This window comes from Parasteatoda tepidariorum, chromosome 8, assembly GCF_043381705.1.
Source record: "Parasteatoda tepidariorum isolate YZ-2023 chromosome 8, CAS_Ptep_4.0, whole genome shotgun sequence".
Lineage (NCBI taxonomy): Eukaryota > Metazoa > Arthropoda > Arachnida > Araneae > Theridiidae > Parasteatoda > Parasteatoda tepidariorum.
The window spans coordinates 18,299,053-18,326,962 of record NC_092211.1 but is presented as its reverse complement, the minus strand read 5'-3'; the positions used below and the strand labels follow the sequence as shown (position 1 = coordinate 18,326,962).

General features: G+C 31.0%; 1 long non-coding RNA gene across 1 annotated transcript; it reads left to right on the top strand.

Annotated features, from left to right (window-relative positions):
• LOC107456034 (uncharacterized) lies at positions 1–27,890 on the top strand. The gene is made up of 3 exons (XR_001585658.3): positions 1–260; positions 27,266–27,432; positions 27,543–27,890. It is a non-coding gene; the product is annotated as an uncharacterized lncRNA (long non-coding RNA).
• The last annotated feature ends 20 nt before the right edge of the window (positions 27,891–27,910 follow it).

The window sequence follows — 27,910 nt, the reverse complement described above, 5'->3', positions numbered from 1 at the left end:
TACTTTTTTCTTATCGCCAGAAGTTACGTTGGCAATTGAGAGTTAGTTGTTGTTTATGAATAGTTGTGATTTGTTTGAATAATTGGTTGTTTGACGTTAAAATAGATACGTATGTTTTCAGTTGTGTTATAAGGATAAATATATTTTATTTTTTAAATATCAGTGAACTGTATAAAGTGATTTTTTAATCCACAATTTCGATCTGCCTCAATTCGAGTTCAGCTTTGTTCAAGTTCGATTTTATGTTCTCTTCGCTACACGTAAGTTTGATTCACAAATAAATTTTATTTTTAGGAATTATTGTGCATATAATTTTAAATTAATGATTCTTATTTTATATTGCATCGTTGTAGCGTAAAATTACATTTACTGACTCTTATATGAATCTTATCTTACAATACTTAAGAATTTTAGTTGTACTGAATGTAGCAAAAATGGTGGCGATTATTTTACTCCAAATAGTGTAATAGAACATTCTTGGTGTGTTGGAAAATGTGGTGTACAGTAGGTGCTACAATTTTTGGTGTCAAGATGCACAAAGCAAAGAAAAAAAAAACCCGGGTACAAGTACCTATTCGAATAACCATTTCTGTACAGTGGTTATTAATAGCAATATAATTTTTTGATCATTTATTATTCCCATTTGTTATTAAGAAAAGTATTTTTAATAATTAGCACTAGTATTTTAAATACTAATGCGACAAATAGGACTTTTATGTAAACTTTCAAGCAGGTGCAAAAGAAATTTTTGTTTAAATGAAAAGCCTATCTGTGAATAATTACGGTACTAGTGTAATAACAATTAAAAAAAATAGTGCAAATAAATAACTAGTCTATAATTACTTCAGTACAGCGGTGTGTATATTTTATTTCTCATCGTTATAATTTAATCAAGTAATTGACATCTGAAAATATTGGAGTTTTGGGATAATCATCACAATCGTCTACATCCTTCTTATTTTGTCAACATACAGCGAAAAGTTTGATGAATTTGTATTCTAAGAAAAGCTTTCTTTACCATTGAAACTTTTTTCTCCAGCTATCCATCTTTTGTTGTTTCTTACCATTGTTAGAAACTCCTTTGTAAATAGTTACTTCTATTCACTGTATAGTCTGATTTTAGACAGGTATATCCATCTCTTAACCAGCAGGAGTTGCATGGATCTGTTTAACCAGGGGGTTCGGACAACGCGTGGAATACATTATTACTGAAATCCACACAGACAGTTCTGAGGAAATTTTGGATCTTTTTAAAGAAGTATGAGGATTAGGTGCAATTTCTTATTTTCTTGGATTTGTTTGTAATGTGTGAAACTTAAATCTTTTGCTTCCGGTGTAAAATGTCGAACATGCAACTGGTTTAAAATAGATGTTCTTGGGTATATTCTTTATGGAATTTTAGTTGTTAAAAGTCATTATTATTGTAAAAAATTGGTTTTTTGAACCGGAAATAATGGGAGTTGGAGTATTCATATACATTATTTCATCACAAAATGTAAAACACGAATCATAACAAAATCGCAAAATTTCAATGTATTATAAGTTTTAAAAAAAAATAAATTGTGTCTGTGTGTTTGCAGATAAAGATAAGAGCATAAAATTTAAATAGAACAGTTACTTGCTAATACTCTTAACAAATGTCCGAAATCGTTAAGTTATACTAAAATATTGCTATTTAGACAAATGAGGAATTGTTTTCAATTTTTTTTACACTGAATAGAATAAAAATAATAATTGATAGGGCAAAAAAAAAATTGATAGGACAAATAGTTTAGAAGTTCTATCAAGTTGTTATTGCCAGAAAATTCAACTTTGTACTTATTTATTTACGTGGTTAACTTTCTCGCCAGACAACGAGGCATTTTTTTAAACGCAACATTAAATCAAAGACAACATCAAAACTAAGTCAATATCATATACCTTTGTCAGATCGACTTAATTCCGATTTTATTTAACGTAAAGTAGTACATAAGAAACAAGGCCTCACATGCCTAAATAGCAATGTCAGTCTCATAAATAGGTACAACTGAAAACTTTCTTATCTCTTATAACATCTACACAATTGTTTCGGTTGATTTGGTTTTGATCCCATTCAATTTAGAAAACGAAAACATGTAAGAAACAACAACTCACTTGCCTTGATAAACTACTGAAAGATTCTGGATCAAATTACGGCATCACCCGTTAAATCCATTTTAAAGTAAATTCATTTTTTTACCTTAAATTATTATACCGTAATTTTTACTGAAATATTTTTCATTAGAGTGATTCAGTAATTTTATAGTAAATAGTACAGCGAAAATTACGGTATATCGGATTTTTTGTTTCATAATGTGATGATTTTTACGGTAAAAAGTACCGGTATCCTGATAACCGGTACTTTTTACCGAAATTCTGCACAAACACTTAAACATGTTCAAATACAAACTGTTCTTCGTACACACAATTTTTTATAACTTTTTAAACTATGACTCCTATCGACTTGAGATTGGTCTACTACGTAAAAAGTACATCGGGAACAATACCTCATTTGTCTAGAAAACAATACTTAAGTCTATCCCTCATTTTCCCCATGTCTTCCCATATTATAAACCAGATAGAATAATAAAGTTCCCCACTATTTTAATACCATGTTTATATCGTGTATTCTGTAAAAAATTCCTGATCAAATTACGATATAAAGTAACGGCACTTTAGATACATCCTTCGTAAAATCCATTGAAGCGTAATTTTTTTTAGTTATATTTATTCAATTAGAGTGATTCAGTTATTTTACGATATTTATTACTGCAAAAATTACAGCATAGGCGATTTTTATTCCGGTAAAAAATATCGGCATTTTGATTACCGGTACTTTTTATCGCAATTTGACCCGAAAATTTTTCACGAAGTACAAACAAGCATAAAACTGTCACGCTTTTGTCACAAAGTGCACATTTATTATACATTTTTATTTTGAACCGCTCTACTTTGGCCAAGCGCTCTACTATAGCAAAAATCATGTGATTTACTCCTTTTCTTGTGGATATCCTGTGGTTGTCCTGCTGAAAGGGACGTACTTTACAAGGCCAAATATAGCGAAACCTTCGTGTTCATATCTGCGTGAAAGGCTAGACGAAGCAGATAAAAACTTAAAAGAGCTATTAATTTGATTATACACTTTTAGGGGACTTTTAACTTAAATGCACGGACTATTAATAATAAACAATAAACATCTTTGTACGTGTTTTATCCTAACACAATGTCAACCATTGTTGATGTTAGGAAAGAATTTCCGCTACTCTCTATTTTAATGACATCTTTTTTAGTAATCTGGGGTAATAAAACTCGTTCAGAATGGCATTTTAAGTTATTTATGCATGCGTTCAAAATAAGCGGTTTGAAATTTGGAAGACGACGGAATATTTTAAATATATCTGCCTTGTTTTGTGATATCTACATTGTTGTGATAAAGTTCAGTGGTATTTAAAATTCAATGTTCTTTATATTTGTAAACATAATACTAAGAACATCGAATTATTCTCTTTAAGAATATTTTAATAAAACTTGTTCAAAATCGCATTTTGAGTTAAAACCAGCTTTTGAAATAATTTGAAATTTCGAGATGACATTATTGAGTCTTTTCAATATGCGATATTTGCTTCGTTTTATGATATCTAAGTTGTAGTGATATCGTTCAGTTGTATTGAAAATTCGATGTTCTTTATATTTGTAATCATAATGTAAATAATGTCGAATTTAATTATTCAAAAGTATTAAAATAAAACTCTTCCGAAATCACATTTTAAGTTATCTCTGCCAGCGTTTCAAATAAGCGTTTTGAACTTAGGAGACGACAGAATATTTTAAATATATGTGCCTTGTTTTGTGAAATCTACATTGTTGTGATATTGTTCAGTGGTATTTAAATTTGTAAACACAATATAAATCGAGCTAATTTGTTCAAAAATATTTAAATAAAACTCGTTCGAAATCGCATTTTACCAGAATTTAAAATAAACGTTTTGAAATTTTTAGACAACATAATTGAGTTTTTCAGTAAATTTCCTTCGTTTTGTGATATCTAAAGTGTTGCGATTCAGTTGCATTTAAAATACGATGTACTTTATTTTCTTAAACATTTTATAAGAACATCGAATTAACGTGTTCAAAATTATTGTAAAAAAAAGATTCCAAAGTGACATTTTTACTTATTTATACCATCATTTGAAATGAATGGAGAAATTTGGAGACTGCATAATTGAGTCTTTTCAATATATTCAATCGCTTAGATATCGATATTAGTTTCAATAGCAAATTGTAGTGATATCGAAACAACATCAACAAGACATCAAAATCAATTTGATTGCCGATTGATGTGACTTGAAACTACACTCTCAGAAATAACTCTCACTTTTGACGATTCAGCAATCCTTGAGCAGCATTTCCTTAATTTTGAGAATCGCTTCGGCACGAAATCACGTGATTAGTGACGAAACGTGAACTCGCAAATGAAATAGTAAATTGTAGTGATATCGAAACAACATCAACAAGACATCAAAATCAATTTGATTGCCGGTTGATGTGACTTGAAACTACACTCTCAGAAATAACTCTCACTTTTGACGATTCAGCAATCCTTGAGCAGCATTTCCTTAATTTTGAGAATCACTTCGTCACGAAATCACGTGATTTGTGACGAAACGTGAACTCGCAAATGAATGACTAAAATGTTTCCTCAATTCGAAACCTATTTGTAGTGTATTGTGAGCGATTGTTAACTAGAATGACGAATTTAGAATAAAGACTGGACAATCGAAAATAAACTGACGAATTACGCTGACCCGGTTTGTATGGTGTCCAAGAAGTTGGCCTTGTACTAGGAAGATCCGGAGTTCAAATCCCTCTTCGGGCATGAGTGTAATTTATTTATCTGTCCTTGTTGCATCGTGCCGTCTATATGGTGCCCACGTTAGTGTTTTTTAAAAAAGTTAAATACATTTGGCATTACAAGTTTTTTATTTATCGTGGAATACTATAAGCATCTACCAGGAAATTGTTTCGTCAAAAACGAAGAAAGTTTTGTGATTATCGAGTATCCATTTTTTGCTTTCTACTTTTTTCTCTTAATTTTTGATATAAATTCTAAAAATATGTAATAATATTCTAAGAATGTAATATTTATGCTACCGACATCACTTTGCAATGCGCTGCTCATACTCTCCAAGAAAAAATCAAAAAACCACAATTTGAGGAACATCATTCAGGAAACAAGATATAAGTATAAAATTATATAATCATCTTTCTGTAAAAATATTTGGGCTTTAAAACTGGGAAGCAAATTTAAATATTTTAAAAGTTATTCAATTTTTTTTTTAAATCCGCCAAGCTGGCGAGATTTTTTTACATGTAAAAGTACTTAAAATCAATTGATAGTTTGAAGCATTTGAAAATTTTCTAGAATATTGATAGTGCAGAATTGTTTTTCAAACATTAAAACGTAAGATCACTAATTCTTTTTATTTTCACCAAACTGTGGATTTTCTTCAGTTGCCGTTTTGCTCTGTTCTCACAATTAACAAATAGAAGGAGCTTAATAAAGATAGGGAAAACTTAACCTTGCAGTTTCGATTAAATGTTATTAATGCACATCAGCTATAAATATCATTTACTAAAAAGCATTATTTCATAAAAACGAAGGACATATGAAAAACAGCCTTGAAATCATCGAATTTTTTCTCAATTGCTTTACAATTTTATGAGATCAAAAAAGCAGGTGAAGGATTATGAATATAAAAAAATTATATTAGACACTTATCTTCAAAAACTTTGACTTACCCTCATATTGTAATTTTGTCTAGTTTTAATTAGTAGCGCAAAGGATGTTGGTTACAGATGATCAAAACATAGTTACGGATAAGAGTTAAATAGAAATAAATATAGCACATAGGGATAAAAATAGCGCATTAGTAATAATAATATGCTATTTTCATCACTCCTGTAAGTTTTCAACAGTTACTGATGATTGTTAGGTCAAGTTAAGCCTATCTGTAAGCATTATCGCACTCCATGCTTTTTCCGTAAATGGCGCAAAACGTCAACATGGAGAAAAACCACAGATTTGTGAAAATAAAAGCGTGTTTGGTCTAACTTTTTAATGTATCAAAATCTACTCTAAAGCCACATTATCTGACAGTGATTTTGATAAATTACATCAATGATAAAAAAAATTTGCCAAATTGGTGATTTTAAAAAAAAGCTTAATTTTTAAATAATTTAAGTTATTTGTCCGTTCTAAGGCCTCTTCACGTATAGATGGTATATCCACAGCTTTGCTTCAGGCGCTTAAACTGTGGCTTTTTTGTTTTCCTTAGCGAAAGAATTTCAAAGAACCACCTTAATTTATTAAATAGTACAAATATGTAAAAAAAAAAAAAAAAGAATGTTTGATCTTTACTGTGACAATATTTTTCTCTCATAAAGTTGTTACTTTATGAACGCATAAATCAGTGGTGAGTGATTGTTTATCAAAAGTGTATAGAGATCGAGGCAGTGAAGCGCTGAAATTACCACACCATTAAACAGTAGATATATGTTTCAAGGTCTGACGATTTGTCACCATTAGGGAGCAATTTCAAACATATTTATCATTTTTTCGGTAAAAATAAATACTATAATTACAACTGTTACTTCAACTTAAATTAGATTTGTGAGGAGATATCTTATACTACCTCTTTTACAATCTATTAAGAAGATTTAGAAGAAAAAAACAATATATATATATATAAATAAATACAAGAAAACACGAAGAAAGTGAAGAAAAACAATAAGTTTCCTTTATTGCGCTTAAGCTGCAAGCAAGCAGAACTCATTAGGTAAGTTCAAAATGAAGATAAAACAAAGAAAAATTATAGACATAAGAAAAAAAAGGGGGGGAGGAATAATAAGTAAAAAAATAACAAACANATACAATAAAACACGAAGAAAGTGAAGAAAAACAATAAGCTGCAAGTAAGCTGAACTCATTAGATAAGTTCAAAATGAAGATAAAACAAAGAAAAATTATAGACATATTAAAAAAAAAGGGGGGGGGGAATAATAAGTAAAAAAAATAACGAACAGTTTTAAAATTTTTTTTTTTAAAAAAAAGGATGAAATTTTATTTAAAAACACCGGGAAAAAAAAGATATAATCTTTTCCTCTGCTCACACGATTATATCCTCAAAACAGAGTGCTTTCTGATATTGTATCAATAAAGCCAAAGCAAAATATATTAATACAATAGTGTATATATATTTTTGTAAAAAATTTTTTTGAGTGCTCCTCACACTATTGTATTAATATATTTTGCTTTGGCTTTATTGATACAATATCAGAAAGCACTCTGTTTTGAGGATATAATCGTGTGGGCTGATGAAAAGGTTATATCTTTTTTTCTTCCTGTTCTTTTAAATAAAATTTCATCCTTTTTTTCTTCCTGTTCTTTTAAATAAAATTTCATCCTTTTTTTAAATTTTTTTTTAAAACTGTTGTTCGTTATTTTTTTACTTATTATTTCCCCCCTTTTTTCATATGTCTGTAATTTTTCTTTGTTTTATCTTCATTTTGAACTTCATATATATATATATATATATTATCTAACAAACAGTCTTGTTGACCGCCATAAATAAGTCAAATTTGCAAATTTGTAACCCAATGTATTTAAATACCATTCTAAATCATTAAGTTAGCCGAAGAAAAAACACGCGTTTATCAGAAATTTTTTTAATACTATTATGTTATTTATTAAAACTTTTCTTAATGAGTGAAATAATATGAAAACCTTTTTATGAGTTTATCACTATGGGAAACCATTGAGGCATTTTTGTGATAATTAAGTTTGGATGTTTAACAAAATTAAATAAATATTAAGTTTTATAAAAGAATAAATGCTCTTGTGTGTTGATATTTTTAAAAAGTGTTAAAAAAAACTGGCAAGTATACTTAAAAAATATGCATATTTGTTTTTCCTAAATTGGGTATGTTTTTCTTAGAGATAATTAATGAATTATTTTTTTAGAGATAAATTATTGTTTTTCTTAGAGATAAATTTTAAAAAAATCTTACATTTATTTTTTTTTTGAATGATAACATTGGGGAAGAATTTTTTATTTCTATTACATGAGATATTTTTTTTTATAGACTTAAGATAATTACGTGTCGTTAAGATGCAATCCGTTTCTCACTCCAAGTTAGTTATTTTTTTCAAGAGATATTTTCAGTTCATTTTTTTACTCAATATACAAATCTAAAAATTGTTATATGTAGCAAGAGATCGCTTAAATAGTGCAACAAATTTCTAGGACAGATAGGACACACCATTAGAATTAAAATTGCACACGAACTCACGCAAAGAAATGTTATACGTCACTAGGGTTGTTTTGCTATTATAAACTCTTTTTTCGTGTATCTGAGCATGTCATAATGGGGAAGCGCCCATAGCCGCGTGCGATGGCATTTCCAGGCATGGGTACCTAAACAATTTAATCCTGATGATGTGCCCTAACTCCCCTAGATGATAGTAGTGATATTTATGTGATCACCTGTTTTATATAACGTATTTAAATTTGCACATTTCGACAAAATAAACGAAAAGTGTGATTTTTTAAAATAAAATCTGCAGCCATAGGAGCAAAACTAATTTCAGATGTGCAGTCCGCAAGATTAAGTATTTGTATAAATGCAACAAAAATAAGTGTAATATATATGAGAAATAAATAAATAACGTCATATATGTAAAAATAACGTGATATAATAAATGGCAAAAAAAGCACGAACTCATCCTTCTCTGTAAATTGACCACTAAAGTGACCACTAGTGCGCCACATGTGATCAAGATACGCATGCTTGAAGGTATATGTTAACTACTTTTTGACACAATTTTTATAGTTATTGCTTTGCTTTTGTACAGTGTACAAAACAAAAGAGCGAACACTATAATAACTTTTGATTTAATGATTGGATAATCTAGTACGGGAATGATTTTTCCGTACTAGAACTTAATCTTAAGTGTTCTAACTTAAATATGTTAATTAGAAAGGACAGTATTTCAGGTTATGAAATCAGACACAAAAATCTACTTTTACTTTATATTCATATTTTTCTCTCGATAGATTTGAATTTTTGACCTTCAAAATGAAAGGGAGACAAGAAAATAACGTTGGTCGGGAGTTTGAATCTTCGAAGTTTTGCGAGAAAATTGAAAGTTTGGCCCTCCTTAATATTTTTTTTCCTTCGAATTTTGTGACACATCCGGGACAGCTCAAGCTAATTATAAAATTTTGCATACAATTAAAAAATATTTTTATCCGAAAATGAATCCATTTAAAAATTTTATTTAGTTTTTTTATTATCAGACTGACTAATGGTTGAAAATTCTTGAACTGTGATATATAAAACAATTTTCCACCAATTTAATCTATGTTATTTTAAACGATAAAAACCAAATCTTAAAGAAAACCAGTCAATTAGTTCTTAAAAAATAAAAATTTAGAAATATGATCTTTTTTTTTAATTACTTAAATATGCAAAAAGTAAAATTTACATTAAAACCCAACTCTTTCGACCACTCTCCTGTTCTAAATTATTGGGACTTAATATTAAAAATTGCTCCAACCCTTTAAGCTTTTAACTTAAGAATCGAAATCCACCGTTATATATAAAAAGAGTATGTTTATTGGAAGAAAATTTGTTTTTGTGTCTGATTTTTTACCAGAATACGTTGCCAGCACTAAATAATTTCTCTTTTATATTATTTTATATCCGTTGTTGTACAACCAACTTAATTTTGAGTTTACGACTACTAACGTTCAACTCCGTAGCCTTGCAATGTTGAACCCAATCCAGAAGACTATAGAACCACTGGATAAAGTATTGGGAGATATTAGCCTTCGTGGATGCCTTTTTGAGGGAACTAACCTACGTTTGCGTTACACGGAGAGGAAAGCCACGAAAACCACTTACGGTTAGTCTGACGGCCAGGGGACTCTAACGCATGATCCGTCTATCACTGAGGATATTTTACGTTAGCACTGTGGTTAGTGCGAGCCGGAGTTCGTATCGACCAGCCATCGCTGGGATTCGAATCCGGTTCATGTTATTAGGAGGTGAACGCTCTATCCCCTGAGCCATCATGGCTCGCTCGCACTAATAAGCATATTTTGAGTTAAGTTCCCCGAGTTTTAAGATTGAGTCCTAGTTCGTGAAAATAATATCATCAAAAATATTAAGGTGTCCACTTTTTTACTTTGCGTGTAGTACTTTCCCTTTTTGTGACACCTGAAAATAAATTCTTTTATAATGCTAGGATTCTTTTCTAATACTGATTACATATTATCGTGAATAAATTCTATTATAATACTGATTACATATTATCGTGAATGTTTCGCATTCATCATTGGAATTCAAGAGGGAAGAGAATTTTATTACAAAAAAAAGCGATTGGATTGCCACCTAATGTATTTTGAGGATGACTGAATTTTTACAAATTAATAACATTGAAAACAGGTACCCCCTCCTTCTCGAGAGTTATTACTCAGTGAAGATGGGTCATGTTGTGGAAAAACAGTTTTTTCTTCAGGATCAGCTTTAATGGGCACATAAACCGTTTCTCTCTCTTGATCTTTATAAGTTTTTCTTCTTGAAAGTCGATTAAAAAAGGACACTTTTGTTTAGAAAATATGTATTTATTATAAATTTATGTTTTTCTTTAATCTGATATTAACATGTTAATCGCAGAGAAGCCAACTGCTCCGGACACGCCAAAATAATTAAAAAAAACGGTAAATAACTACAAAGTAAAATTTGCAAATATTTGACTATTTTTGCTTGCTTTTTAAAAGGTGTAGCATGACATAAACACTATAAAGTGGTGAATTATATAAGCCAACGAATGATTTAGAAATAGTGGTGATTAAAAATCTACTAAATTGAATTTATTAAACCAAGAATCACAATTCATAAACTACCACTTTAAAATATATATTTGCTGTCCGGAGCAAGTTGGGATCTCTGTAATTGTAATCACATTCAAAACTCTTGTCCGGCCAGTCTTGACATACGCTTCTGAAGCTTGGACAATGACAAAACTGGAGGAAAATTAAATCGCAATATTTGAGAAAGATTTTGTATACTTAGTGGTGTAAATGAAAACAATAACTGGAGAAGGAGATTTAACTTTGAACTGTACAAGATTTATAAACAACCTGATATTATGAAATACATAAAAATAAATAGAATGAATTGGATCGTTCATGTGATTCGAATGAGTGAAGACAACACAATAAAAAAGATACTGCTTTTTAGACCCACTGGAAAAAGAAAGCGGGGAAAGCTGCGGTTGAGATGGGCTGACTCAGTGGAGTCTGATTTTCTCGCAATTAATGAAAAGAATTGGCGATCAAAGATAAATCGGAAGTCGTAAAGGAGAAATCTTCAGAGAAAGGCATTGGCTCACATTGGGCTGTCTGGTCAACTATGATGATGATGATTACTCATACTTTATATCTGATTTTATTCATACCTTTTATCTGATTTTATTTAAATGCATGCCTTTAGTGGACTTTGTGCCAGTAAACCCTACATTCAATCAATCAATCAATCAATCATGATGATGATGGCGACGTAATCGCATTCATATGTTAATTTATGTGCGATTATAAGTTAATGTTAATCACATTTTATAAATATGTTAATCGCAACGAAATTGAAGGATACTCTAATTTGAAAAATAATCAAATATACTTGGAAAAAAAAAATTTAACTTGGCGATTCAGAATATGCGACACAAAAAGCAATAATAAATGAGAGGTAATAACCTTATATAATATAACATTCGCATTGAAAACAGTTTTTATTTCTCTTAACCTTTATAGTGTTAAAAATTTCGATATAAGTGTTAGGATTTATATCTAAACAACATCAAACCTCTCTCTTATTTTTCATTTATTAATTTTTATTAATTTTGACGCTAAGTCAAGAGCGAGCTTAAAGAATCAAGATTGCAAATGAAATAAATTTTTCTACAACAATGGATAAATAATTGCTATTTTAAAAAGAAAATTGCANAAAAAAAAAAAAAAAAAAAAAAAAAAAAAAAAAAAAAAAAAAAAAAAACAGCCTTGACATCGGGGTATACTCATCGGCGCTTTTATTTTATTTACCTTTGAATCAACCTCGATTAAAAATGACTTTCTATACAATGTAACTACAAAAAAGAAGTAACTATTTATGAGCTACTTACGTATTTTATACGGCACCAAAAATAATTTCGATAAAATCGTATAGATCAGATTTTTCAGAACTCTTCTTGTTTCTAAGTTACTTTTTGAAATAACTGTTTATAATAAAATTTAACTATTTTCATATAACGTTGTTCTCATAGCGTTTTCCCTTTAGTGTATCGAACGCGTTGTATTATTCTTTCAAAATCGTGTTATCATAACTTATCAGCTTTTTTATTTACCTTAGAAACAGCATCTACTAAACATCAGCTACGTTGGAATGTAACTACTAGCCGTGGCGGCTCAGGGGATAGAGCGTTTGCTTTCCAATGAGGTGAACCGGGTTCGAATCCCAGCGATTGCTAGTCGATACAAATTCCGCACCAGCCTTGCACCGACCATAGTGCTGACATAAAATATCCTCAGTGGTAGGCGGATCATGGGTTTTTAGAGTCCCCTTGCCGTCGGGCTAACCGTGGGAGTTTTTCGTGGTTTTCCCCTCCATGTAACACAAACGTTGGTTAGTTCCATCTGAAAGTTATCCACGAAGGCAAATTTCTTCCAATACCAGGAGTTCCCTTGTCTTCTGGATTGGGTTCAAAATTACAATGCCGCGGAGTTGAACATTAGTAGTCGTAAACCCAAAATTGGATCGGCAGATCAATAACGGTTATAAAATTATAAAAAAAAACGAGATGTAACAATTTCTGAGCTATTTACGTAATATTTTAACGGCTCCAAAAATAAAGTCGATAAAATCGAATAGATCTGATTTTATTCTCAAGTATTCTACAAATAATTATTTATTTTAATAGAACGTCGTACTCATTATATTTTTTCTCTAACATCGGATGGATTGTATTTTTCCTACAACATCGAGCGAATTGTATTTTTCGTTTAACATCGGGCCATCATAACTCATCGGCTCTTTTATTTTATTTACCTTAGAATTAGCCTCTATTAAACATCAGCTAAGTTGCAATGTAACTACAAAAGCGAAATAACAATTTATGAGCTGCTTTCATAATATTTGAACTGCTCCAAGAATTATTTCGATAAAATCAAATAAATCTGATTTTACTAAAAGTCAGATATTCTCAAATATTCAACAAATAGTTTATAATAACATTTAAATATTTTTTAATTCAACGTTAATTCATTGTATTTTTCCTTTAACATCGGGCGCATTCTATTTTTTTCTATAACATCAGGCCTCATTATATTTTTCGTTTAACATCAGGCCATCATAACTCATCGGCTCTTTTATTTTATTTACCTTAGAATCAGCCTCTATTAAACATCAGTTACTATACAATGTAACTACACATGAGAAGTAACAATTTATGAGCTACTGCCCTTTTTTCCCGGGTAGTGTTTTTTCCATCAGACAGACTAGGCCAGGAAGTGCGCTTTATTGCGCATGTGAGCCTAAAGTCGACCTTCAGGCCTTGCTTTTTATATCTCATTTATTTATTTATTTGGCCGTCACGGCAAGATGGTTTAAGTGACAATGATGCCAGCAACAAAGCACTTAATACCCACAGACCCTTGTCGAAGGCATTAAAAAGTACGCCCAGCGTTTTACTAATTAACGTTTAATGGCTTCCTTTTAAGCAACCGGGAAAACGATTTGTGCTTTTAATTTATGATTAAGCTTTTTTGTTTTAAATTTCCATCTTTTGTTTTAATTGGGTTTCAAGTTTCGCTTTTACCTTAATAACTATTATTTTGCTGTAATTAGCTTATCTTTAAGCTATTAGTGTTTTCGCTATTAAGAAGATTCTTTGGGGGAGGCTTAATTAGTTTATGGATAAAATTTGTTTCGTCTTATGGAATAAAGCTTATTCGCGTTATAATAAGTTATTTCTTATAACTGTTGTAAAATCGGGATAGTTAGTCATAAGGGTGAATTTTTTTTTTTTTTTTAATTTTTAGCCAAAAATGAAAATGGCGCAAAATGTCAATATGAGGAAAGCCAGATTTTTTTTCATTTTTAAAGAAAAGTGTTTGTGATCTGGTTTTTCAATGAATAAAATTGTTCATGATCATAAAAAACATATAATACAGGAAAAAATATTTCTAATTTTCTTCAAGGCGGAAAAATCTTGCCAAATTTGCGGTATTATTTAAAACATATATGTTGTGATTAAACTTTTTCACTCTAGTAATAATTAATTTTTCTTCGGAAAAATTAATACCCAGGATTTTTTTTCTTCACAGAAAGCTTAGATAAGGCCTTATAAATTATAGCTGAAAACTCTCCTAGTCACCACTATACGTTTCCTCCTTTTTTTGAAGGAAATGAGAGTGATTTGAGGGGAAGAATTTAATTTCTTCTAAACAGGCAAATGAGATAATGCAATGAGGTAAGATGGACATAACTCAAAATGTGTATTTGAGAAAATAAATGTAGCTTAAAATGCGTATTTAATAAAATGGACACAGCTCCAAATGCGTGTTAAAAAACATGGACGTGGCGCAAAATGCGTGTCTAAGAAAATAACCCGGCTCCAATTTGTGTTAATGAAATGGACGCAGCAAAAATCGCCTTATTCACTATTCATTCCAAATTTAACAACAAAACGGGGAATTTCGTACTTATTTTTATTATTTATTTATTTATTATTTATTTATTTATTATTATTTTTTTCATTTTAACACTAAGCACGGCGCAAAGTCCCGAACTTAGGGGTCTCCTGGTAGCTGCATATATTACAATTGCAACTTTTTATGTGTTTCCTCGAATTTGTACATACTTCGATATATATATATATATACATTATAAACCAAATTTGAACCCAATCCGGAAGACAAGGGAACTCCTGGATCAAGTATTGGGAAAAATGTGCCTTCGTGGAGGACTTTTTGATGGAACTAACCCGCATTTGCATTACATGGAGAGGAAAACCTCCCACGCTTAGCCTGACGTCAAGGGGACTCTAACCCATGATTCGTCTACCACTGAAGATATTTTGAGTCAGCACTGTGGTTAGTGCAAGCCGAATGAGCAATTCGTATCGACCAGTCATCGCTGGGATTCGAACCCGGTTCACCTCATTGGAAGGCGAACGCTCTATCCCCTGAGCCCTCGCGGTGTTTTTGGTTTGTTATATCTTGTTTGTAAGGTCTTGAGATATTGAGGTCTCTCTCAACCTCATTCAATATCCATCTTTTTCTCAGTCTTTCTTATTTTCGTTGACCATTGTTCTATCCGCTAAAGATATTTTTTGTGCAATTGCTTTCATCCATTCTCTCTGTGTCCTAACCATTATAATATTTTTGATTTTATACAGTTTATAATATCCTTGTGCGTAAGTTACAAGAATTCTATGAAAGTAGTTCTATTATCTCTTGTAAGATAAAAATTGGCTACCAATTAACTGTTTCAATTTAACTCTTCTAACTCTCGTTAAAATTACTTTCTTACCTTTTCAGTTATAAATAAAAAGACATTTAAGAAATTTTAAAACGTTTTCATGATTTGATTCCTTTTAGTTTGCGCCTGTTAGCTTGCTTTTATCGAAAAGTGGTGCCGACTGGTTTGTGTAGTGGGCAGGGAACTGTCCTTGCATCAGAAAGGTCCTGGGTTCGAATCCCGGGCAAGGAAGGCATGGATGTTTCTTTCTCTCTCTCGGTGTGTTCTATGTCCTTTCTCCTTTGTGTGCGAATGTGACCCGCCCTATAAGCGGGTTGTGGTTGTGTGAATGGCGTGGCAGAAGTCGAATTCCTGGCCATAGATGGCGCCACTGAAAATCAGGAGCAATCGCACTCCCACTGCCTAAACAGGCATACGACAAAAAATAAAAAATAAAAAAAACAAAGTGGCCGGTACTTTGATTGGCTAAAATAATAATAATAACCTTTGTTTACAACATTTAGGAAACAAAACTTGTATCATCAGACTCAAAGTTCCCGTTGAGATCTGGTCACTCTAGCTAGTCAGAAAATGATAACTTTTTTGTTATAAGTATGCTATTTTTATTACTGCTCTAACCTTGTAACATTCATGATTTCATTCATGATTTTCAGATCAAGTTCAGCCTATTTTTAGTCTATTTTTACCTCTATGTTAATTCAGAAAATGGTGCAAAACATTATGTAACATCATGTGGACAAAAGCTATAGTTTTGAGAAATGAAAAGCGTTTGTGATCTTATTTTTAATATTCAAAAATTGATTCAACGCTGCAATATCTAGAGTCATAAAAATTTGTGAAAACCAAGAATAAGGCTGTGATTTTATTGATTTTCATCTTGATAGAAAAATCTTGCCAGATTGGCGATTTTCAACAAGGTTCTATAATTTTTTAGACATTTGAGTAAATTATTAATAAGTTTTAAAGCGCAGAAGATTCTATATGACAACATGGTATTACATAAAGTTTTACTTCGAGTTTAAATCAATTAAATTGTGACTTCTTTATCTCTTGGTGAAAGTGCTTCGAAAAACCCTGCTATAAAAAACGGAAAAGTAAAAAATTGGTATTTCTCTCCCATTTTTTGCTGGATATTGTACGTGTAAGGCACGTGGCCGAGATACTTCCTTAATCACTAATTTAAACATTTAGTTTTGACAACACATCAGGCCTCTCCGCGTCACTGCCAATTCTAAATTGGAACGCATAATTTCTAAACAATGGTAGCTAAATCCGTTTCGTGCACCCTTGCAGCCACAAGGAAATCCCCAAAACATCCCACCCAGTTCAGGATGAAAAAAATAAAGTTCCTTTTTTGACTGTAGTGCATAAAAACTGTACTTGTGCGTGTTAGTAGAACAAATGGATTGGTGTTCATTGCCAATATGGTCACGTGCCAGGCATGCGCGTTGACGGGAAGTCAGGTGCCAGGTAAGTGTCACTGGAATTATCAAGCAATTAAGATCGTCAGTGAGTAGTTTGATATAAAGATACAGATGGCTAACAGGACATACAGCGTCCGCTGACGCCAAAACAGCTGCTGACTTCCGTATCAAGCGAATACTCCCTCGTAATCACTTTTGCTAATTGTGGAAGGTTACACTGCAATATGTTCTGCGAACTGTGAAATTTCATCTTTTTTATTACACCCCCAGGTCACATCCTTAAAGGGAAAGGATTCCCATTTGTGAAGTAAATATATAGTTATTTTTTAACCGGATGTGGTAGTTAATTGCTATTTTGGAGGAAGTGCTAAATAGGTGTCAAATTTAATATTTGATAGTTTTATTTGAAATGAGCTACTTAAAATCTGGGAGAGCTTGTGCCAAGAAAACAAACACGGATTCTCGCCTGACGCATGGCATAAGAACATATCCCAAACTTTCTTGGATTTTTTGACAATACGGACTGAATGAAAACTGTCCTTTCGAATTTGACTTGCTGTAGAAATGCCCTACTTATGTGTGGCTTGTGATGGAATCAAAGACAAACTAGGTCAAGTATCGAAATTTCTGAGGTGGAATCAATGATCAAAGGTTCAGGTACCAAAATTCCTGGACACCTGCAAGCTTAAATGTCAAACAAGAAGTTTTATCTGAAGCGAACTAAACTGAATTCAAATCAATGAAATATGTAAATATACTATTGCAGAAATGTTTTTTTTTTTTCACTTTTCCATCTTTATGTTTGATGTCTGTGTGAGGACGGTTATTATTAATTAAGATTGTGTTATTTTAGTTTTACTAATGGTTAGGTTTAAATGTGGCACTTCTGCTTTTTATCATTGACGACTGATAGATTTCGAATGCTGATAAAATACACTCAACCTATCTCACCAAAGGCTCAACTAGATCGGTCAACCTTTTTCGAGTATTCATCTCCTCTCCGTTTTTCTTGCCATATAGACAGATTTTGATAATTTCAAACACCCACATCTTCCTTGGTAATCATTTATTAGATTTTGATTGTCTTTGTTTATCTATAGAGCTTAACATTTTCGATCATTTCAATGAATATTTTTAATGAATACTGTTACGCATATTTTTCCCTAATTCTATTTTTCTGCTGGTTCTTAAGACTTCTATAAAATATTAGTAAATCAATTAGTAAACACTTTGTAAAACCTTTAAACTACGCTATTTTTATTATTTATTTATTTTTTAACTTGAAACAGTTATTGACGGATTCGAATATTTGAAAAATGTATAAATATTTCATTTGAGATTAATCATGTATTTTTATGATTCATTAAAGTTGCACCTTCTGTAAATAAAAAAATAAAAAGTTATATGAAAAATAGTGTTCAACTAAATTATTTGTCCATCGATTTTGCCAATTAAGCACCATTTCATTTTCAAAATATAATAGTTTTCATGCGTGAAACTTTTTCTGGAGTCTTATTTAAAATAATTTAAGCAAATTTAAGAGGAAAATAATACCATATTGTATAAAATTTCTATGATTTGCGTAAAATAGGTTAAATAGGAATTTGCAACCTTAATAAATATACCTTTTTATTTCGTCTTTGACAGAAATATTTAAAATATATATTAAAGGCACTATTTACGAATCACTCCGCATAAGGAAACAGGAGCTATAAGCTATTGATGTTATAATTATCGACACCTGATAGGAGATTTAAAAATAAACATCTTTGGAACACAAAAGAGGAGTAAAATATGTGTACACCCTTTAACTGATGCTTAGGAACAACCTTTCAAAGAACAACAAAGTTATTTTGGAACATTTCTTAGAATATACCTGTTATCTTCAATACCAATCCTCTCTAATATGCCTGCCATAATTCAAGTTTTAATATTATCGAGATATTTTTCGCCAAAATCGCCATTTTATTATTATTTCCTATAACGCAGGATACGTCTTTGGCGTGCTACAGACCGTGACAACGACATCAGTTTGGCACACATCGTGTCTCTAATGCATTACTTTCATGCCCAAGTGAGCGAGTTAAAATGTGTTCTTGGTCAAAGGATTATGAAATAAATGCTTCTACAGTTGACAACTAAGAGATGAAAAGGAAGAGGGCATGAAAAGGATGGGCAGGGGAAAGGACGGTGGGGATGGGGGAGAATATTTAATAATTTATCTAAGATCAAAACAGGATTTGAGGTATCTTGCACTGTCTATTAATAACACGTGTAGAGAAAAATGGGCATTTAGTTGATAGAAAAATTTTGCCTCAAATAGATTTCGGAAAATAGAATGTTAGGTTTATAGAGCGAGTTTTGTAGATAATGAAACTGAAGTAGTGCAAGTAGTCGAAAAGGTATGGCCAGTTATTTCAATGTTGGAAGCAAAAAGTAAGCATGTAACCGAGTGAAGGGGAAAATGGAAACAAACGTTGCTTTTCCGATTATTCCAGTTAATGGAATGATTTCTGAAATGGAAAATAGCGTAACTAAATGTTAGTTATTAAAATACGCCTTTTTTGAAACTAAATTCCACAAACTATTCAACAAAGTTTTCACAAATAAAAAATTCGAATGCAATTTTGCAATTTTAAAGAATGCAAAATTGCATTCTTTAAAATTATGTGAAAATTTTTTTTAATACCTTACAATTCAAAACCGACTATTATTAAACTATTATTCCGACTATTATTAAACAAAATAATAAATATTTACTAAGCCGTGGTGGCTCAGGGGAGGGTGCGTTCGCCTCCCAATGAGGTGAACCGGGTTCGAATCCCAGGCATGGCTGGTCGATACAAATTCCGCACCCGGCTCACACCGACCACAGCTCTGACGTAAAATATCCTCAGTGGTAGACGGATTATGGGTTAGAGTCCACTTGCCGTCAGGCTAACCGTGGGAGGTTCTCGTGGTCTTCCTCTCCATGTAGCGCAAATGCGGGTTAGTTCCGTCAAGAAGTTCTCCGCGTAGGCAAATTTCTCCCAATACTTGATCCAGGAGTTCCCTTGTCTTCTGGATTGGGTTCAAAATTTCTAGGAGTTGAGTATTAGTAACCATAAACCCGAATTTGGGTCGACTGTTCAACGACGGTTATAAAATATGAAATAAATATTTACTAGAAGATATTTTTGCATGGGATTATCTTTGGATAAACAAATTTTATAATTGTGTGCAAAAATGTTTCAATTCGCTTAAGAAGTTTGAGATGTGGTGATAAAATTAACAATAAGAGGTCCAAACTTCTTCTGACCAAACTATTAAGACCATATTTCTCAGATTGCGACTACCCCTTAATTTTTAGGGGTCAGAAAATCGGTCGAAAAAAAGTTATATTTATTCAGAGAATGTATGTTTTTGGGTCTAATTCCGTTACTTGAAGAAATATCGTTTGCACTTATTAATTAGCTTCTTTGCAGTCACCTTTTTGAACTATTAAGATTGAGTCCTTAGTGCATGAAGATCCGATTATTAGATCAAAAGTTATTCAGCTAGGAAAAGTTATTCGCCTTTTTTTTACGCACTGTACATAGAACGGTACATTTACAGTTTATAGAATTGCAGTTATTAGTTCATAGAACGATTTCTTTTAACGGAGTTTGTCAGAAAGAAAGTGCTAGTATATGTCAGTTATTTTCAGTTTACTGTTGGTCAGTTTCTATGAATGCAAATTCGGATGCAATTAGTTTGCAACAAGACCTGGATAGCTAATCTAATTGGTGTTATCTAAACCATCATCATCATCATAGTTGGCCAGACAGCCCAATGTGATCCAATGCCTTCCTCTGAAGATTTCTCCATGACGACTTCTGATTCAACTTTGATTTCCAATTCTTTACATTAATTGCGAGAAAATCAGACTCCACTGAGTCAGCCCATCTCAACCGCGGCCATCCCCGCCCTTGTTATCTAAACCATTAATATCTTAATACCAAAAAATTGTCCATTGTTAATTAAATCTCAACCTTTAAAATTCTCTTATAAAAATAACTATTTTACTTTTACCCGTTTGGAAATTATTAAAGATCTTGATATTACTTTTCAATCTAATCTTGATTTTCTCACCAAATTAGTAATTTTGTTTTCAAAGCTTGTAATAAGCTTGGATTTAAAAAACGTGAAAATAAAGATTTTACAAATTAACAAACCTTAAAATTTTTTATTTTTGTTATTTCTACTTTTGAATATAACAGTATTATTTAGGGTCATTACTATCTCTCTATATCAAGGAACCATAAGGGGCACCAACGCCGTCTCGGTTTTGGGTGTTCAACATAATGTTACGTTATATTTTGTTGCGAAACAATTAAAGTGGTCAATGTTAAAAGGGGGTATGTTACAAGTGTGTACTATCGAGTAAAATCCAAAAAGATCGTTTTTAATTGCATCCAAATTCTTGGATTCTCTTCTTTAGGCAGTCTAGAAAATTACTCGGTATTTGATAATCAGTGATTGATATTCCAAAAACAGCAAAAAAGTTATTTTCGCAAAAATGGTACATACATTCCCGCTTTTAGCATTGACCACTTCAATTACATGGCTTAGAAACTTGAAATTACAAAGAAGTGCACGATGATTTTAAAAAATGAGCATTCGATAATTCGTTCGAGAATTATTGACTGTTAAGCATGTAGGAAAAAAACATTGTACGGGGGCCATTCTATAGGCCTCGGGAATGCAAATTTAGAGTTGTTGAAATTTTGTATGTTGATAAAGACCATATTTTTATTAACGAATATTTTTTTTTTTTGAAATTCCAATTTGTTTGAAAGTTATTGCGATTTGAAAGTGCTTTTTTTAAAAAAATAATCTTTGTCACTTTTTTTGTTTTGTTTTACATTACATTTTGCTTTTCTGTTCAAAATCTATAAGACTTAGAAACTTGAAATTGGGAAAACGTGTAGAAAAGAGTACAAGAAGTATGACGAAATAAAAATAATAAGATTCGACTAAATTAATTCAACGACCATAAACTGTTAAACTTGTAAAGGAAAATACCATGTTTGGTTGATGTGTAACTTAAATGCAAGTACGGAATCGAAATTTGACTTACTGAATGAGTTCTTTTTACTGGTGAACTTAGCGCAAATTTTGTTTCAAAATTTCAATTTGTTCAAAAATTCTTTTTCTTGATTCTTTTTCAGATTTTTTTCTTTAAATATTGACTGTTTATTTTTGAAAAATTTATTTTTCTTTCACGAGATCTTTATTGCTTCATTTTATAATTTCGAGCTGAGTAAATGTCAATCAAAAATAGCAAAAAAAAAGGAGAGAAAGCGATAGATTACGTGTTGCCAGACATAAATCTTAACATTTGCAGTGAAAATTTGAAAAAAAAATAACAATAATAAAAAGGAAAAACGATAGATTTGTTATAAGTCCTTGTTTGAATTGTTATAAGCCTCGTTAGTAAGTAAATTTACTTCTTATTTATATCTTCTTATGAAGAAGACGCCTTACCACGGAAAAAAATTTTCGTCGCAAATTCTCTTTATCCTTCATTACTAATTTAAAATTTAAAAGAAAGGAAAAATAAGTACAGACACACCTAGAGTAGTAAGTCATGAAAATTCTAGTTGCTGAAAGAAGTACTTTAAAATATTAAAATGCAAGCAAATTATTGGAAGAGAACTTCACCGTGGCATAATCCTAAGTTATGTTCTAATAATTTATTTTCATTTGTATATTTTAAAATTTTCTTTTAAGTATTTGGAACTATGTGGCTTACTTTAGGTTTGTCTTAACTCACTTTTTCTACACTTTAAATTTTGAATTAGTAATGAAGGTGAAAAAGAATTTGCGAGGAAGCTTGTCTTCCGCGATATGGTGTCCTTTTAAGTCACATAATCTGTATTGAAAGCTGTTGCAAACTTGAAAGGAAGATAGAACACATCATAAGGATTGAGAATTTCAGAACAACCTATGGCCGAAAATATTATCGGGCGCCGCCTTATGCCACTTTCCTGCTATGTTCTTGGGAATCAGTACTTTTATTTATTTATATTATATATTACTAGTGGACTGCGCCACCTGCTCGCTAACGCTTGCCAACCCCAGAAAATTGCTACGCAATCTTATATGGTTTGCTTAGCAAACCAAACTCGCTTCACTCACTACTAACTTAAGTACATTGTAAATACACAAAATTGTAAGAATTCAAAACAATCATTCAAATCCATATAACAACTTTTAAAAAAAAAATTGCATCTTTTTTGTAAATACTAAGTCACTAAAATAAATTTGAATTCAAATAAATGGCATGTAATTCGTTAAACCTATTAGAAATGTGCTATAGTATAATTCGTGATATAAATCAAAAATCGTCAAATAAATTTGTAATATATAAATTCGTCAAAATAGCGCTTTCAACAAAATACTAAAATAGAGATCTATCGACAAGGACTACTCAATTCTGCCTAGCTTAAGGTTATTTCAGTTTCCGTTTTTAAAAGCGCTATACGTTGAGCCACTTCAGCTAGATTTGGCATGTGACATTTTTAGCGGCAATCATTGGTCGATTTTCTAGCGTTGCCATTCGGAGAGTTGTAATGAGGCTTTTTTTCGTCGCCGTGTGAGAGAAATATATATATAGATTTGTGTGTTAATTTTATGTTTAATAGTATTTATTTTATCCTTTATTTTATAACATTCTTTGAACAGCTGTCCCAATTTTTGAGTTTATGATTACTAATGTTCAACTACGTAGACTTGTAATTTTGAATCCTATCCAGAAGACCAGAGAACTCCATGATCAATTAGTACTGGGAGAAATTTGCTTTCGTAGGACTTTTTTGATGGAACTAACCCGCATTCACTTTACATAGGAAGGAAAATCACGAAAACATCTCGCGGTTACCCCAACGGCAAAGGGACTCTAGTTTATGATGTCTGTCTACTACTGCGATGTTTTACGTCAGCGATGTGGTCGGTGCGAGCCGAGTGCGGAATTCGTATCGAATTTCGATTGCTGGGATTCAAACCATGATTACCTTATTGGGAGGTGATTGCTCTATCCCCAGAGCCACCACGACGCTAAATAGTAATTATTGTTGAAAACATTGCATTCGACTATGGTAAAAAAAAAGACTTTTTTTATCGTAATATAAAATTTTGGTGACTAACTTGAAAAACTCGGTAAATTGTAATAAAACAACTACTTTTGAGTCTATTTGAATGCAATTTACGATAATAGTTATTAAAAGACATAAACATGGATTTGAGTGGTATTCAGGCCCTGATAACAATTGCCATTTTATACTTCAGATAAAAGCATTAAAAAGTTTTTAAAAAAATAGTTAACTAAATAAAATTATCTAAATTTTCATGTGGCTGACACCTCTACGACTAAAAGCAATTACAGCTTATAAGTTGTACTAAAATCTTTATAATATAATTTTATAAATTTTTTCAAATTTCGAGCGCAACTTTTTGTTTTTTAATCTATCCCTCTAACTTTTCGTTAACTTCATCATAGTACTAAGTATTCGTTCAAAAAATTGACTTTAAAAAAAGCCTTTGTACATAAAACTGAAATTTTGTAAAAAAATGAAAAAAATTTCGTTACGACAATGGATTTCTTAAAGTTGAATTTTGCGGCAAATTAGGGAATTCTGGAAAATTGAAAACGTTTTTACATACAGTATGATTAAGAATGTAATTCAATTCGTTTTTTTTCTCTCTTCAATCTTTTCTATTTGGAAACTATTTTCACCCTTTTATGGTTAGCTTATGACTTTTAAAGGGTAGCACTGTAGGTCCTTACTTCAGGGGAAGTAAACAAAAGAGAGGTGAGATAATCAGTAAAATGACCATAATGTCGAAAATTATTTATTTTTCTTAAATGGCTGAGAGAATTACCATCCTATTAGCAAAGTAATATCTTTCAGCATGAAATGAAGATTGTCTGTCGACTAGCAATATCAAGCTTTATTTAATGGTTAACCATCAAGCATTTAAACAACATGTCTCATTATTAATTGATAGATATTATTGCAACAATAATGCCAAAATTATCTTTCCAGTTATAGCAATTAAATAACTTTTTATATATGAAGTAATGGTTTATTGTTGATCCAACAGCATCAAACACAGATTTATGGTTGATCATAATAGCAGCGAAACAATTCATGAGATTTTACTGGTGAAAGAAAATTAAACATATCATGATGGTTAACCATCATATCAATAAAACAATATTGTTACTTTTAACAGTAAAGCAGCAGTGTTAAAAAAAATAAGCAATCAAACATTGAAACAACATTGTTGAAAATCATAAATACATGTTGGAAATTGTTGGATGGTAGTGTTCATTAAATTTGACTTTGAACCATCTGAAACTACACGAAATCAACATAAACCATGGAAATTTTTTGATGGAATCATCAAAAATTTTGACTTGAGAAATATAGCTCAATACTTTTAACTCTTTTTTTAATTTGCAAAAGAAGGAAATATAATTTTATAATATATCATCAAAACCTTTTAACTATAATTTAATAAATTTTACTTTAATTAATAACTGCTTTCGTTCTGTTATTTTTAGAAGTAGCTGATAACTTCTATGATTACTTATATTTAAATTAGTTTTTAGCAATGGTATTTTACAACGACATGCTTGGTTACATAAGAAAATGCAACAAAACTAAATTCTTCTCTGATGTAATGGACATTGAAAACTCGATTGAGTGTTATTTATTTTTTTTCTTTGACATTTCATTTAAAACCGATTTCAGAAAAAAAATGAAAGATATTTTTTTATAGGTATTGATTTTCCAAACTTAATGTATTTGCTTCTATAGATAATAATGGCATTTTTTGTGCAACTTTTTGTGCATACTTTAAGTTACATTACATTATACTTAAATCTCCCATTTGCGAAAACATCTTTAACATTTTATTTCATACGAATTTACCTTACTTAACGACTTTATAATGCTCTGTCCTTTCAATTTAGGAAAAAAAAATTGTATTTTTTTCTAAAGTCTTATATTCACGGTAAGTTAAGATAGAAATTGTCCGAATAAAACGTTCCATTATGTCATTTTTCACGCATGAGGATTTTCGAAAGAAAAAAAAAACTGTAACCTATAATGAACATCGTATAATAAGCCTATAAAAGAAATTACTTTTAACATTGTTATAAAGGCATTTTTTTTATTAAGTTTTCAAAAACCTTTTTTTTTTATTAAAATGTTTCTTACATTCTTTTCTTCAGCGTTCGGAGAAAAAAGCAGACACCTAAAATGTAAATTTGTAAATTTTAATTGTAAATGTCTATTCTCCGATGGTTGCAGCAGACAAACCTCAATTTTGTCATTGAACATTTTGTGTGCTACTATGTAAGTTTTAATACCAACCTTTTTAAAGTTTTATATCTTAACAATTAGATATCTGTTGCAGATTAATTGTTCAATACATAGGTGCACATTAAAGTTATTGTTGCCCGAATTTTTAATATGCAATTAAATATTTTTAAAAATCTACTTCTTATTTTAATTTGTAATTCAATACTTTTGTTTTGTGCAACTTGGTAAAAATTCCGAATAAATCCCTTGCCCGAATATTTAACCTTCCTTCAAACATGAAAGAGTCCTACATAAAATTTTGATAACGTTGCGACCCGCCATCTGATTTATGTTTTTAATTGTGGACCCCGGCCTCATGTAAGTTGGAAACCCCTGTTCTAAAATAATATTTCGAACTTAATTGCCGTGTTTCTCTTTATCAGGAAAAAGATAAAAAAAAGGGCTACTAGCCTCCGAAATTTTGAGAGGTATCATTAAAAATTGAATTGTACCAAAAAACAAAGACTGATAAAAAAAAAATTTCCGAATTAGGAATTGAAATTTATAGCAATGGTGGAAAATTCGTATTATTTGACACTCTTGTTTAGTAAATAAATAGCGTCAATAATTATGCAAATTTCATCAATCTACAGTTCGGTCAACGAGTACTTATTCTTTTCCTTATATCTACGTATGTCACGCTTTACCGTCACGTACTCGCTTGTCATCTTGCGTCACATGATCGGTGTCATCGGATACGCATTTACTATAAATCACATTATAGGAATATGATTGAGACTTCGTGATTCCATTTGTGCGAGCGTCGTGATCATTTTTCCGTAAAATGAAAATTTTTCGTCAAATCTCAAAACAAACGGTTAATAATATCTTTTTCAGGGAAAAAAGATTTAAAGGACATCTTCCATCAAAAAAGTAACTATTGTGTTAAGGCAACGGACAACACTGAGAAAACGAGCCGACAGAATATTTTATGGCGCCTTGGCGGTCAAATCCTGGCGAAATTATTCTTGATACAAAATGATGCCATAGAACAATGTGGAAAGGTACTTTGATACGAACATTTTGGTAATCATTTAAGAGTAGATAAATTGTCTATGCTTAGACAATGGCGAATAGATGTGTATGATTTTTTTTAATGTATACACTATTTCAGGTACTGTTCTTCTGTTGCCAATTGCCCTTTTGTTGAATCATTCATTTTGAGCTGCAATGTGAGAGACGGGCTTGATTGATTTATATCGCCACCATGGTCGCCAGCTTTGTGAATTTTCCGAAACTGTTATAACCAATTATTTATCTGTGTTTAACTGTGGACGTCGTCGCTTGTAAATCATTTTCATATTTTTATTCATCCAGTTGGAAAAAAATCTTCTAAATATTCAATTCACTGTTTTCTTTGTTTCAAAGAATACTCGAATTAGATTTCAAAATGTAGGTGGACACTTTTAAGATTTTTTTTTTATTCTTTAGAGATGTCGATTGTTAATGAAAACAAAATATTTTTTTTCTAATCACCTATAG